At 38.7% G+C, this 14,730-nt stretch overlaps 1 protein-coding gene and 1 long non-coding RNA gene across 15 annotated transcripts in view; one reads left to right on the top strand and one right to left on the bottom strand.

Annotated features, from left to right (window-relative positions):
* IGSF10 (immunoglobulin superfamily member 10) overlaps nucleotides 1-14,730 on the top strand; it is a 206,289-nt gene that overhangs the window by 29,535 nt on the left and 162,024 nt on the right. For 12 of the 14 annotated variants that reach the window (XR_012071792.1, XR_012071801.1, XR_012071803.1 and 9 more), the window contains exon 3: nucleotides 5,594-5,649. The exons of 1 other annotated variant lie outside the window; for it this stretch is intronic. The gene's annotated coding sequence lies outside the window, so the exon portion shown is untranslated. Of the gene's footprint in view, nucleotides 1-5,593; nucleotides 5,650-14,730 lie in introns of those variants that run through there. One more of the 14 variants, XR_012071806.1, reaches the window with a different exon arrangement.
* The window catches only part of LOC140695973 (uncharacterized), an 83,592-nt gene that overhangs the window by 4,848 nt on the left and 64,014 nt on the right, over nucleotides 1-14,730 (bottom strand). Inside the window, exon 3 of the long non-coding RNA XR_012071844.1 lies at nucleotides 9,331-9,416. This is a non-coding gene — a long non-coding RNA (uncharacterized lncRNA). The remainder of the gene's footprint in view (nucleotides 1-9,330; nucleotides 9,417-14,730) is intronic.

Here is a 14,730-nt window from a genome sequence, read left to right as displayed (position 1 = left end):
AATAACTTTGTATAAAGTGTCATCTGTAACAATGTTAAATTACTGTACAGTACACCTGAAAATAGATAATACCATAAGTTAGCTTTACTTCAATTAAAAAAATAGTTAAAAAGAATAGTCCTTGTCCTGTGCAGGACTGAGAATTACCTACAAAACTATATAAAATGCTGATATTCAGAACCCATCCCAGGATTACTGAATCTCCAAAGATAGGAAACAAGAATTTGTATGTATTTTTAAAAATAAAAAAGAAAACCACAGGGGATTCTTATATACATCCTAATTAAAAACTCAGTGCTACTAAAAATCCAAAGAGAACCAAATGAAAAAAGGATAACTTGTAAGACAATTCAGCAAAGTAAGTGAATATAAAATTAATGCATAGAAATTTTTAAACCCACGTATAAAAACAACCTATAAAGAAGATACACTGTTATAAATTAGTCCCAAATGAAATATCTATAAAAATATAAAACATATAGGAATAAAATTAAATAGAGGCCTTCAAGGTCTCTGTGAAAGAAACTTTAAAATTCTGCGGGACACAAGGGAAGAAAGAAACAAATGGAAAGTACAGGTCCTCAGGAAGAAAGATTCAGCACCATAAAAACATCCAGCAGTCTATTTCAAAACGAAACAAGCTGATTCTAAAGTTCATATAGAAAACAAAGAAAAATCACGAGGGAAATTCTGAAAGAGAATAGTACTGAGGGGTCGTCAGTTTTTTAAAAGTCAAACATATTATAAAAACTATAATAATTAAGCCAGTACATAAATGTTATAAACCCAGAATGAAAAGCATATAATTAGATATAATAATGAAAACTGATAATGGGAAAAGGAAATGTAATAATAGATGAAACATATAAAGAGATTTGGTATATAATAAAAGTGGCATTTCAAATCAATAAAGAAAATACAGTTTATTCAGTAAATGCTGTCATCAACAATAAAAAATTTAAACCTACAAGATGAAAATATGGAAGGAACATTTAAAAGAAACTTGGAGTAAAAATTTTCTTTCTAGGTGTTAACCCAGAACTCAGAAGCCAGATTAAAGGATTGATAAATTCAACTACCAAAAAAAAAATGATCAGGGCCAAGAAAAATAATCTATAGAAGGTGAAATAAAATTGGGAAAAAAATCTACAACACATACTATAGACAGTGCTCTAACTTCATTAATAGATAATGAACTGGTGCAAATCAGTAACAAAGTGTTAAACACCCAACTGAAATCTCAGCAAAAGCCGTGAACAATAGGCAAAAAAATTAACAAAATAAAACCTCAAATAGCTCTTAATCGCATGCAGCTACAGATATTTTCCTCTTGTCAAGCTGGCAAAGATCACAAAGTACTATTTTCAAAAAACAAAAATTACTGGCTAAGGTGTGGAAAAAGACATTTTCATCCATTACTAGTGGGTGTATGAATTCAAACAGCCACTGAGAAGGGTGATTTAACAGTGGCAACTCAAATAAAAAATGTGCATATCCTTTGACCCAGAAAAGCCACTTTTATAAATACAACCTGATTTATATTGGGAACTAACATATACAGAAGTTACTCATTTTAGTATTGTTTATAAGATCAGAAGGTTGAAGACAACCTAAATGTCTGTTACTAAGAGTCTAGCTAAATAAACTGTGCTGCACATCTATGCAATGGAATAATCAGCCTCTGATTACAAAAATAAGATGTATCTATGTAGACTGTTACAGTGAAAAATCGAGGCATCCAGCATTGTGTTTATTCTCCTAATGTATTTTCACATGGCATATATAGTTTGTGAAATGGCTTATCTCCAAAATATACACAAAACTGGTACTAGTGATTTCCTCTTGGGAGGAGGATTAGGTGGCTACAGAGAAAGAGTGGAAGGAAGGTTTACTGTTCATTGTATATGGTTTTGAATTTTTATTTTTATAACATTTATTCAACTTAAAAAAATGAATCAGAACTCTAAAACTCAACGCCCTACTCCTGCCTGAGGGTTTACCAGTTTCTTTTTCAGACACAGCCCCTTAAAAAAAAAAAGGAGGGACAGCACCCAAGGCAGAGCTTCCCAGGAAATGCCAAATTGGCTTGTTAAAACAGTAGTCTTAAATTACACACACTCAGCTACTGTGCCTGACTGGCTCTATTATTGGCTGGCTGCCTTTCAGCTCTCCTGGTTGAAATGACTTCCATTGCGCCTGGCTTCTTGATTGCTTTAAGCAGGCATCTCTGGGATCCCTAAATCAGCCTGTTTACTCCCTCTAAAGATAGCTTTATTCTCATCTACATCCACTAAGGACACAAGCAGTACTTTATCCCACCATCTGCTTTGGATTTCTCATCATAGTCCCTTTGACCCAGCCCCAGCACAGTTTCCCACTGGCTACTCCTACTCCATCCACATCTACAGATTAGTTCAGCACACCTAGGGGGCAATCCCCTCCTCACCACCCCCAACCCCCCCAATTTAGTTACTAGCCCTGCTTCAGCTTCCTCTTCCCTAGGTGTAGATGTCCATTTCTCAGTTCAAAGGAGAATTTCATGCAAAGCAATGATGATATGTACTGGTTTGTACAGTATGGACAATAGTTCAAAAAGGGCAGGGGTGGGAGGTAGAAGAGGAGGTGGTCAGGGCAGTTAGAAGTCCTCTACAAAAGTCCAGAGAACAACAAACAAGTACTTGGTCAGAGAATTGAGAGTTAAAATGAAGAAAAGTGAGTGAATTAAAAAAAAATTTTGAGACTAAGAGAATTCAGTGACATCTAGAATACCAGAGGCAAGGATGAAGGGGGATATAATCCTTGACTTCTGGCTTGATAACTACATGAAAGTTAGTGCTTTCCTGATATGGGAAAAATAAGACACAAAAGGGTAGAGGGACAACAGGAGTTTAAAATGCTTTGATATAACTTGGCAGAGAAGTAGGGTAGGTATTTGGGTATAATAGCCAATGGTTACTGATGACTCGACTGCACTCCAGATCTAAGAGCTTTATATACTGTTATGGACTGAATGTTTATGTCTCCCCAAAATTCATATGCTGAAGTCCTAATCCTGAATAAATGGTATTAACAAAGGCAAAGCCTTTGAGAGTTAGACCATGAGGATGGAGTGCTCACAAATGGAATTAGTAACCTGATAACAGACACAAGAGCTTAACTTCCCTTACTGATCTGGACGATACAGGAAGATGACAGCATCTGTAAACCAGGAAGGGGTACCTCATGAGACAGTGGATTTGCTGGCACCTTGATCTTGGACTTTACAACCTCCAGAAGACATACCAATACTATAAGAAATAAATTTTGTTGTTTAAGGTACTCATTCTATGATAGTGTGTTACAGCAGTCCAATCTAAGACATAAGTAATTCAGGCCAAATAACAACCCCTGGCATTTTATATTATTATTAAGCTCATTTTTATGTATTAACTCATTTAATCCTCAGAACAAACTTACGAGTTTTATGCTATTTTTAAACACACTTTTCACATGAAAAAATTGAAGTGTATAGAGGTTAAGAAATGTGCCCAAGTCAATACAGCTGATGAGGGGCAGAGCCCAGGATTTAAATTTGGGTAGTTCCTAAACTGAGCTCAGAGAAGAGATCTTGAGACAGAGAAATCCTTGGTGGAGTCAATCAATAAATGGTATTTATAGCCATGAAAATGGATGACACAGTTTAAGGAGAGCATGTCATTAAAGGAGAATTCAAGTCCTATGGAAAGTTGATGTTCTGAGGTCAATTAGAAAAGGAGGATTCAGAAAAGGTGACTAAGGAAGAAAGACCAGAAAGGTGGGAGGGAAACTCAGAGATCTGGTACCCTGCCACCCTCTCCAATGTCATTGTGTGTTTAGAATGGTCAGCTTTGTTTAAAGGTTCTAGGAGGATGAAAAAGAAGAAGAAAGACAAAGGAAAGAAATGCATAAAATGTAATCAAATCAAATATGCATGTCATAATATGGGGGAGCAAGGGGTGGAATCTTTAAGTCTTAAGTAATAAGTCAGAGTCATTTTCCAGATGAAAAGCTGTATTTCTAGCATAGATCTAGTAACCATGGTTTCCAAAATATGTTTGAATTTATGGGACAACTGAATTGAAGAGTATTCCAAAAACCCCAAAGCACAGTGGCCATCGTCACTTGGGGAATAATGAATGTAGGCTCCTTCAAAGAAGGAGCTTCCTTTTTATTCCCAGGACCTGAAACACAGTAGACACTAAAATAGAGTTTACTAACATTGAACATAACACAGAAAGATTCATTTAGAAGATAAGTAATTTTGAGGAAAAAAATACTATTTTCCTTTCATTTTTAATGTCATTGGACTTGCAAAGTCTGAGGTCTCAGAGTTAGAGTAGTTTCACAGTTTTCTTCCCTTTCTTTTGCCCAGGGCCATACCAGTCAATTAAAAAATACTTCAGTTCTAACACAGTTTGAACTAGGGATTTAGGTCTTATTTACAGAGCAGAGGTCAATCTTTGAAAGAGTTACACTACTACATCATGTAGTAATAAGTGTGTAGTAATGTTTGACATTTAGAAACCTAGTACATAGAGCTGTTAAATGTCAGATTTACAAGGGGAACATGTGGATTTTTAATTATAACAGCTTCATTAAATTCCAGACATGTATTCAATTACATAGAAAGAAACATTTCTTTTTTTTACAATTATTTGGAAAGAAATAAGTATATATTAATACAGTCTTCTTTAAACATGAATTTCGGGTCTTTCAGAGAATGCCATTTCTTATGTTTTTTAAGTACAGAAACATTTTATTGATTTTCCACAAAATGTTTTCATTAGGGTCAGGGAAAGCTTAGGTTTTTAACCTGTGTTCTAAAAAGAGATGGAAAAAAATGTCTAATGCAGGACCACTAGGAGTTTTGCAAAAGGCTTTCTCCACCAATGTTTAAAGAATTTCCAAGTGTCATTTATATTTTGATAAATTTGATACCTTTTTTCTTTGACATGGGGCAAAGGGAAGTGACAGAATGGAAAAAAAGTAATGAAAACAACTAGACTGAATCTATGCTTAGCCCATCTCCAGGTTGTCAGGTTGAGATGAGAGCCCCAGCAGAGTCCCCAAGAACCCTATGTCTGTGTGGGTTCTCAGTATACCATATGTGCCCAAGAAAAGAGAAAGAAAATACTATTTATGGAGAAATAGAAAAATGTAATCGGTAAATTTTTTCTTCTAGTGAAGACAGCAAATAAAGGTGCTTTTCTCCACTCCTCTCTTTGAGGCCCACTGAGTAGGTCAAAACAATGAAAAATAGAGAAGGAAACATCATCTTCAATAAGTCGAGGAAACAGCCATGTTTTCGGTGTATGATTTGGGAGACATCTGCTAAATTTTGAAGGATAATGAAAGAAAATATGTGCTACATCAGACTCGGTGCAAGATACAGTTCTCTCTCAAAATGAGTATCATGGCCTCATAGGACGTATCCAGTAATTCTGTCATAGGAAACTAAGTGGTAAAGGCATGATTAGGCCACGGGGACTGGAAGGTCACAGGTTGATATTACAGGACACAAAGCAGAAACCATGAAAGAGAAACTATGTTGACCCACCATTTTTGTTCTTTCTAGAAGGCCTCTCAGCTGAGGAGATGGGTAGAAAGAAGGCACGGTGGAGTGGAGTGGAGGTAAGAGGACATACAAAGAGCATGCAACTTTTGTTGTGAGAACACCAGTCTCCTAAGGGGGGAGCTGTACCCCAGCATAAAGGAAGTGAAATTATTTGATGAAAGGGTGTTTGCTACCATACATCTAACTAGTAACCAGGAGCTGGTTTTTACAAAAAGCATAAAAAGATTTAGTTTTAGAATTAACTGCTTCACAGGAGAACAGGGTAACTTGTGTTAAACCCCTGGAGGGGGCTGCTTTTTAAGGCTATAAGAGTATTTTTCTGATATAAGTGAGTTTCAGGTAACAGTGAGGAATAAGACATATATAGGGGCCAAGACATTCTGATTTCCCCGGGTCTATCCAGGTTTCAGCACTGAGAATCCAGACCCTGAGAAACCCCTCAGTGCTGGGCAAATAATGATGATTTGTCAGCCAAGGAAGTAACCAAAATCCTCCAAGATTCCTCGGTGAAGGGGAACCTAAAGGCAGTATTCTGACTTTAGGTTGGAAATTGCATTAGGAGGGAGGAATAAATCAAAAATATGAGTTGGGAAGAGATAGGACTTAGGTAAATGACAGGAAACATCAAGTTTGCAGGAATCTGTCACCACACTGGGCCCTTCAGTTTACTCTGATAGGCGGTTTGGGCCCTGCGAAGTCTCATGCTTGTGGTAAAATGATTAGTTGATTTCTGAGTAGTTTTTGAAGTATAATCCTGTTGCTGAAAAGTAGTAAGAAAGATATGAGGAAGCAGTACTGTCACTGTCAGATCAGATTCCAAAAAGGCGGCTGCCACCTCCCTGTATAGCAGAGGAAATTTTGGCAGTGAAAGCAGTGAATTTTATCAAAATGTCCAAAAATACTGTGCCTCATGTGACTAATTTTATTGTTCCATTAGCTGCCTTCCTAGAACTCTTCTCTGGAGAAGTGTTAGTCATCATTAAATAAGTAAAGCCCTTTGCTCTTCCCATGTTACACATGAGGTGGAGCAGCTCACGCGACTGACAGCTCATGCTTGCGTTTATGCACTATTAGGAGTTCAGCCAAAATTGTAAACCACAAAGTTGTGATGACACCAGTTAAGCCCAAATACATGCTTTTTTCAGCTCATGTCAATTCAAGGAGAAAGGATTGTTTGATGGGCTGTGAGTTGAAGATTGCAGTGGTGGTAAGAAAGGGCTTGAGGAATTACTGGGAAGTAGATTAAAATGATCAACTGTAGGGTCCAGGCTGGGGAGGGAAGGACATGAGGACATGAGAAAATGAGAGTGCAGGTAACAATCCAGACCACCACGTGATGGAAGAACAAGTTAATGGGGTGGAAAGTTTTGGTTAAAGGATGAAATGTCAAAGTTCCAGGTTTTAAAGATAAAACAATTACAACTGATAAAAGGTTCAGAGTATTGGCATGAAAGGGCCTTGCAAAAATTGAGTGAAGAAAAATGTCCTTGAAGTAGGTGACTGACGGAATTCCTAAGGGATTAGGATGGGTCAATGTGGATGCTGAATTCTGCCCAGAATTATGTCAAGGAGCACACTGAGCCATGAAAAACTCCAGGGGATTTGGTGAACCATCAAGACAGTTCTATTCCTTGTCAGATCTCCATGTGGCTCACACTGAAATTCTTATTAGAGCAACTCTTTGTTTTGTGTTAGGGGTGTAAAAAAAAGATGCACACTGGGAACCTAAATTTGGGGGCAATTTTAACCTATTACTATATGCAGTGCTTAGAAAAACTGCATTAAACATCAAATGCTGAAGTAATTACTGCAACTCAATGTGCAAGATTTCCTGGCTTTAGGTTGGTTGAGCAAAGGCCTCAAGGATAGGACAGCCAAAGAATTACTTAACTGCTTAAATATCAACAAACCTGATCTTGAAGTGAAGCCAGTCACTTCAGCCACAGGATAAAGGGAATTTTATGGAAAAAATGACTAAATGATCACAATATGAATAGCTTAGAAGCAGAAGGCAGAAGTATCATCTTGTGTGTATATGCTGTGGTTGTTGTAGCTCTAAAATCGTCAACACGAGTTGGGGGTGGGAAGAGAAGCAGATTCACTTTATTTAAAGTTGGATCTTTCACCTTTTCAGTCTGGTCATTCCTGAATGTCTGAGTAGCTGATTGTTCTCAAGTTTTGTACCACTTACCTTATTTCATGCAATTTGTTCGTATCTCTCATTATGCCCTCAGTAAGCATTAACCCCAAATTGTAGACATTAAAAGAGGAATTTTTCCAGAAACTGAGAATCCCTGTAATTTTTAAAGAAGTTTTTCTTAATAAGAGTAGCAAACATATTATTTACTGTGTGCCAAACACAATTTATTCTAATTCTCATCGTTAACTTATGAAATAGATATAATCACTACTTTCATTATATCCACATGGAAACCAAGCATGGAGAAGTTAAGTAACTTACCCAACTGAAGCCTTGATTTGAATGTGGACAGTCTGGCTTCAGGGTTCCTATTCTTAACCACTAAACCAATGGTCTTCATAGGATGGTCCCCAGACCAGCAATGCAGCATCCTCTGGGAACTTGATAGAAATTTAAATTCCTGGACACCACATCAGATCTACTGAATCAGAAAATTAGGAGGTGGAGCATAGGAATTTGTGTTTTAACAAGGTCTTCAGGGGACCCTGATGCAGGCTCAGTTTGAGAGATACAGCAACACACCACCCTGCTCAGAAGCACCAGTGTGGTAACAAACATGCATAGATCACAAAGGTTGTGCTGTTAGATTTCATCCCCATACTGGGGGGCTCAGGATAACTTGTTTCAGAATTTCTGGATTCAATTTTTACCCTGAGGCCCCGGATTTTACTGAAAGAAATTCACTTAAAAACCCACAGTAGGGTAATGTTCATGGCATAAACTGTCAGTATGTGGCTTAGAGGAGAAAAATACACTTCCTTCTTGTCCAGCATGCTTTCCACATCTGCCCATTTTCAATTTCAACTGGAATGGTTTTGGCTAACAAGCAGTGTGCTATAAATCACAGAGTCTGGTACAGGTAAAAAGTTACCCAACTTTTTAGAGAGGCAAATCCATCTGGCACAATATCTGCATTGTAAGCCCAGGCGACACCCTGACAGATCATTGCAAATTTTGCATTTCTATCACTATAAATAAGTGACTGTTGTTTTCAGAGTTTCAGCAATGTCTTTCCAAGTCAAATTAAGAGATAAAATGTCATTGCCTCTGGCTAAGGGCCTATTTTTTTTTTAATATTCTTTTTGCTCAAATAATGTCTCTGCATAAAAAGACTGGGAGGAGGTAAACCAGCAAGGGGAATTATGGGAGTAATTTTTCTTCTTACACTTTTATATCTCATGTCTTGACCTGTGTTCTGAACTCCAGATTCAGGTATCGAACTGTCCACTCAATATCTATTTAAATGTCTGATAAGCAACTCAAATGTAACACATAAAAAAAAAAAACACTCAATTTCTAGGCCTTCTCAATAAAATCCTTCACTGTTCTTCCCCACTTAGTTAGGAAAAACAAAGCAAAAACCATCTTACAAATGGTAAATGCTTGGACCAAATCTTGTGTTCATTTTTATTCGCTTTCTTTTACAAACTGTATGCCAGTCTATCTGAAATCCTTTTTGGCCAAGTATATCCAGAATGGAACCACTTTTCATTAATACCACAAAAGCACCCTGATTGTATCCACCACCTTTTCTCACCTGGATAATCGTGCTGTCTCCTTGGTGGTCTCCATTTTCATCCTGGCTCCATAAGTCTATAGTCCACAGGGTAGTCAGAGCAGTCCCTTTAAAACATGAGTCAGATCATGTCATTCTACTGATCAAAACTTTACAATGGCTGCCAAGAACCATGAAGCATCTGAGATCTGATTTTATCCTATTTACAAGTAAATAAACTAGCCTGTTACTGTTTCATGGATGCTGGCAGAAGACTAAAGACTCCTGGGTCCAAAACGAGGATTTTATTACTCACAGCCTGGCAAGCAGCATGAGCACCAGCATATTTGCATCAGTTCCTCATATCCTCCAGGTTCCAAGAGGGCAACACGATGGGCCTAAATGAATATGTGCACAGACAATGGGTCTCATTGTAGGAGAGGAACACTGGGGTGGGGAAGCCCATCATTTTGTAGAAGGCACTAAGCAAGCCTGCTCTTTGTCCTGAAGAAAGAGATCACTTCACCCTTCAAGGTTGCTTATTATAAACACAACCTTGAAAAATGGCCTGGATAAAGAGTGGTCAGGACCTTGCATTCTTGGCATACTTAGCAAGACATATCGGAGTGCAAGAGATCCTAGAAGACAGTTTCTCCCAACAATAGCTTCCCATGTAAATCAAAATAAAAGCCGAGGTTTTTATAATAACATACAAGACCTACACTGTCTGCATTCTTCCACCCCCCGTCTTTCTGTCTTTACAAACTCCTGTCTCTCTACTAAGCACTCACCCTACTTTGGTCATACCAGCTTCCTTGTGGTTCCTCACACATGCCAGGTAAAATCCTGCTCGGGACTCGTGGACTTACTGCTCCTCTGCCTGGAGTGCTCTTCCTCCAGGTATTTTCAGGACCTTGCTCAAAGGTTGTCTTCTCAGTGAGGCCTTTCCTGACCACCATATTTGTAACTGCTGCCTCTGAACCTCCTGGCATTCCATATTTCCCTTCCCAGCTTTATTGTTTTTACTTTGCACTTATTGCCATCTGACATATCATGACATATTATATATAATTTATGTGTCTATGTGTACATGCATGTGTGTATGTAACTTGTATGTCTGTTTTATTATATATCCCTCCTCTAAGAGGAGAGTGTCATTATTTTGTTCACTGTGGATCACCAGTGTTCAAAACCAACACTACAGCTCACAGCAGATGCTTAATATTTGTTGAATAAATTAATGTTTTTGTATATTTTTTCAAATTTTCTAAAATAACCATTTTCATAATCAGAAAAAAATTACTTTCTATGTAGAAGAATTTCCTGAATGCAGCAAGTTGTTTATATACCCAAACAATTCTATCTGACCCCAACCAGGTCCCTGGCTGAGGTAAGAATTGCTAGTAATAGTCAACCTTACCAAGCATTTTCCACATGTTGGGCACTTTATAAATTAGCTCATATAATTTTCACATCATTGTAAGGCATTATCCCCATTTTACCTATGAGAAAACTGAGGCTCAGCTAAGTAACTTGTCTAAGATCACAGGGTTTACAAACAGTGGAATTGGGATTATGAGCCTGGACAGATCTGGGTAAGGAGGGCACATGCTTGAGGCTCTGTGCCGTGGCATGGCTACTTCAAAATGTTCTAACTTCCCCTCAAGTGCCTGAGACCGATCAGTACTATCTGGGAAAAATGCCCTGAGGCTGGATGAAGAACCATGTGGATCCTGGACCTATTTCTTCTCTCCCAAATGCTCTTCAACTCTGCTCTGCTTTGGTATCAACTAGATCCTGAGAAGCTTCAGAACTCACACTTGTGGGTAACAAGAGAATGGGTTCCAGGACAGTGACCTGACAGGGGGTCATTCCTGTTGACTTAGAGCAGTATTTCTTTCACGGGATCTGAGAGTGGGCCACAGGATGGCTGACTCCTTCCTTACTCACAGGCCAAGTCCCAGGCTTAGGGCTACTGTGGGCCCACTGATGACACTTGGCCTTGAGCCACATGTACAAGTCCTTGCATCATCACTTGCCTGTCTGTTTCAACCGTGGTGTCACTTAACTATTTGCAGCACCTGAGGATGGCGGGGCAGTGGTCTTTTACCCCGTGTGCCCCATCACTGGCACTCAGAGTGGTCAGCCCACCCCTTTCTCTGTCTGCGTCCTGCATCCAGCTGCCCTTTGGGGGCTCTAGAGACTGCCCACTGGCCTTGTCATCACTGCCCGTGCTTGACTCTGCTCGTTGTGGTGATACTGTTCTCTCCTGGGTCAGTTTTAATCCATGCCAGATAAGGAATGGGTGTTTCTTATGCAAATGGGACTGCTCTTCCTGTCCTGCCCTTGGGATGTGCATCTCTCTTCCTAGTGGTGGCAGCATATGGAAGACACAGGCAGGGTCCACACTGAAAAGGATCATTCTCAGAATGCAGTCCTTGCAAACAAAAGTTAAAGACGTGGTTGAGTGATATGTTGCTTTAGTTTATGCTGTACGGTTCCAATCACTAAACTTACCATGAGCAGAAAATGAATTATTGTTTTCATATTTTTCTGCATACTGTGGGCAAGACTTGTATTTGTATGTGTCACAAATACATACGTGGCACTGAACAGACCAGAATAATAATGTTTGAGTGTCACTGAAAGCCAATATTTATGGCAGTCACAATACTCACAATGCTACATCATTCAGTGACTTAACCAGTAATTAAATAAATGATATTAGGAAACTTCAAAGCAAAATCTCTATTGTTTCAATGCAGACATGTCCCAAAGAGTTGTGGCATTGTAACAATAGCTTTGCTACCTTCTTCTCATGGTGAGAGAACAGACATAAAGAGATGGCTCCCAGCACTGAGTGAGCAAGCAGAAATGGTGCCTGAACGCAATAAAAAACCTTCTGGGGCCAACCTTTTATTTAATATCCAAATATTAAATAAAAATAAAAGAGCGACCCTCCTCTTTATCATTGGTCACCCTCTTTAATGTATTTGTTAAAAAGGCTATTTTTATCTTAGTATTACTGTAGCCTGTTTCTCTCTTGAGATTTTTGCAAGAATGAATAGTGTGATCGCTGTTTTCTTCCACTATGTGCCTTCGTTTGTAAACCCCCCTCCCAGCCTCAAATAATCAGCTACTTATCTCCCGGCTCTTGGATCCCTTCTGGCCAAAAGCTCAGTTCCTCCCCCAAACTATCTCCATTTTCCTGTTTTCTACACTGTTTAGCAATCTCTTCTCTTCCTCACTTTTTCCTTCTGCAAATAAAAAGCTAAATAAGAAACAGAAAATTCATTACTTCCTAACTGCCCTAACCTAGTGTTTCTTACAGTGTAACCTTCCTGAAAATCATTACAGGGATTTTAAAAATACAGATTTCTAGGCCCCACCCAGTCCTACTGAGTCAGTCCCTTCGGGAAAATGGCCCAGGTTACATATTTTTAATCCGCTCAGGTTGATTCTCTCATGTGCTAGCACTCAAGATCACCAACTTAACCACGACAACAGCAAAAAACCTACCAGTGTTGTCAGACTTTAGAGCGCGTTATCACATCAAACACAGAAGCCCCACAACTACCCAGCATTGCTCCAGCTGATGATACAGCGTGAGCGGCTGCATAGGACTGTGCTGAATACAGTTGTGTGCATTTGCTGTTGTGCTGCAACTTGAAGTTTGTGCACATGTTGTCCTGTAGCCTGAATGTCTTTTGTGCTTGTGTTGTCTAATTTCTGTGCCCTCCTCATCAGACTGGGCAGGAAAGCCTTCCCTGGCTCCTCCTAACTTTCCCTCCAGAATTCTGGTCTCCTTTGGGGTCACACTTTGCCTCTGCCTCTTTTGGTAGTAACCATGACACTGTATTTCTAATTGTTACTTCATGACATAGTCTTCCCCTTTAAACTATGAAGTTTTTCAGAATGAATTGTCTTTATATTTTCAGCAATTTATCACCATATTTGGCCTATGCAAAGTACTTAATAAATATTTGTTGAATTAATCAATAAGAAAACCAAGAACACAGACCTGAATGATTTTTTTTTGCAAAGTTTTAAAATGAAGAACTTCAGATCACCTAAATAATGCTTCAGAACGAAAAATGTTATTTGACTCTACCCGTAAATTTTACTGATTCCTTTTTGGAAAACGTGCTGTGTTCAAAGTCTAAGGAGCTTTAATGCAGGGTCAGATCTTCCTTCTTTAATCCTTTGGAAGTGACATTGACAATAAGGAGATGGTGAAATGTTGTCATGTTATAAGTAAGGCAAAAAATATATATCTGATGTCGTTTAGCATTGGGTCTTCCAAGAACCAAACCAAGACATATGTGGCATTTCAACTTAACATCTGCCCGTTCAGCCGGTTCAGTTGGGCTATTTGTGAAACATTCTAGTTAATTCCTTCAAAGTAATGTGAGCAGGAATAGGATTCCTTTGTTGAGAGCACTTTTGGTTAAACCCCAGAGGTACAGTAGTCTGTGGAAATCAGATAATGATGGAGGCACTGGAGGAGCCACAGTAAGTGGAGAGAATAACTTGATTCCCCTGTAACTCTTCCTCCTGTCGGCCTTCCTTACCCTGATCTGAGGACTCCTAGCATAGCTTCCGGTTCCCTCTCCCTAAGCAAGCAGCTCATTACTCCCTTCCAGTCCATTCCCTTCACAGCAGCCATTTTAACTGAAGAGAATTTTGGTTTTAGGTATCCTAAAAATGAAGATGCCTTTCTAAAGAAAACATTCCCCAGGTAACTGTCAAGGAAACAAGAATACTAAACCAAAAAGAAACACGAAAAACTTAAAACAATTGGAACTTTTCCCATGTAGGTTTCATGCTCTCTGAATTTTCTTCTAAATTGTATATTCAGAGAAGTTCAGATCATCATCTTCCAGGGTCAAGGCAAACTTTGGTAGGAAGCCTGATACTGTCTAAAATTCTCCTTCAGTCAGCTCCTTCATGGCCTGCATTCCATAGTTAGATGTTCATTTGTTGGCTTAAAACTTTTGTTAACTTTATTTAAAAGTCTATAATAGTGTTTATATATCATGACCTAACAAAGAATACCTCAAAGTGAAGAGATTTGTCAGATCTGTTTCTGAAACCAAAAGACATTGGTGACGGTGATAGAGGGGTAAGTAGAGGATGGAAGATAAAAAGGATGGGGGAGCTGTCTGGGCTGCTGGGTTTGAGGGAATTAAGAGAAGTCTTCAGGCCAATTTCTTTTATCTCATATTTCTCCCAGTCCAGTCCTACTCAGAGTTTGTGCAAAAAAAGCACAGCTTTTCACCATATGTTCTTTGATTCCCTTTGCTAGCAATTGCCCCCAAATATCAAAATGTTTTTGGTGTTCTTTAAGATCTTAGTGCTCTTTAAAGATATTTTTTGTAAACTGTAGCACATGAATCCAAATTGGGACCCACGACCTAAAATCATGATGGGCATTCTCAGTGA

Source organism: Vicugna pacos, chromosome 1 (assembly GCF_048564905.1).
Source record: "Vicugna pacos chromosome 1, VicPac4, whole genome shotgun sequence".
In the NCBI taxonomy this organism is placed as follows: Eukaryota; Metazoa; Chordata; class Mammalia; order Artiodactyla; family Camelidae; genus Vicugna; species Vicugna pacos.
This window is presented reverse-complemented; position numbering and strand designations above follow the sequence as displayed.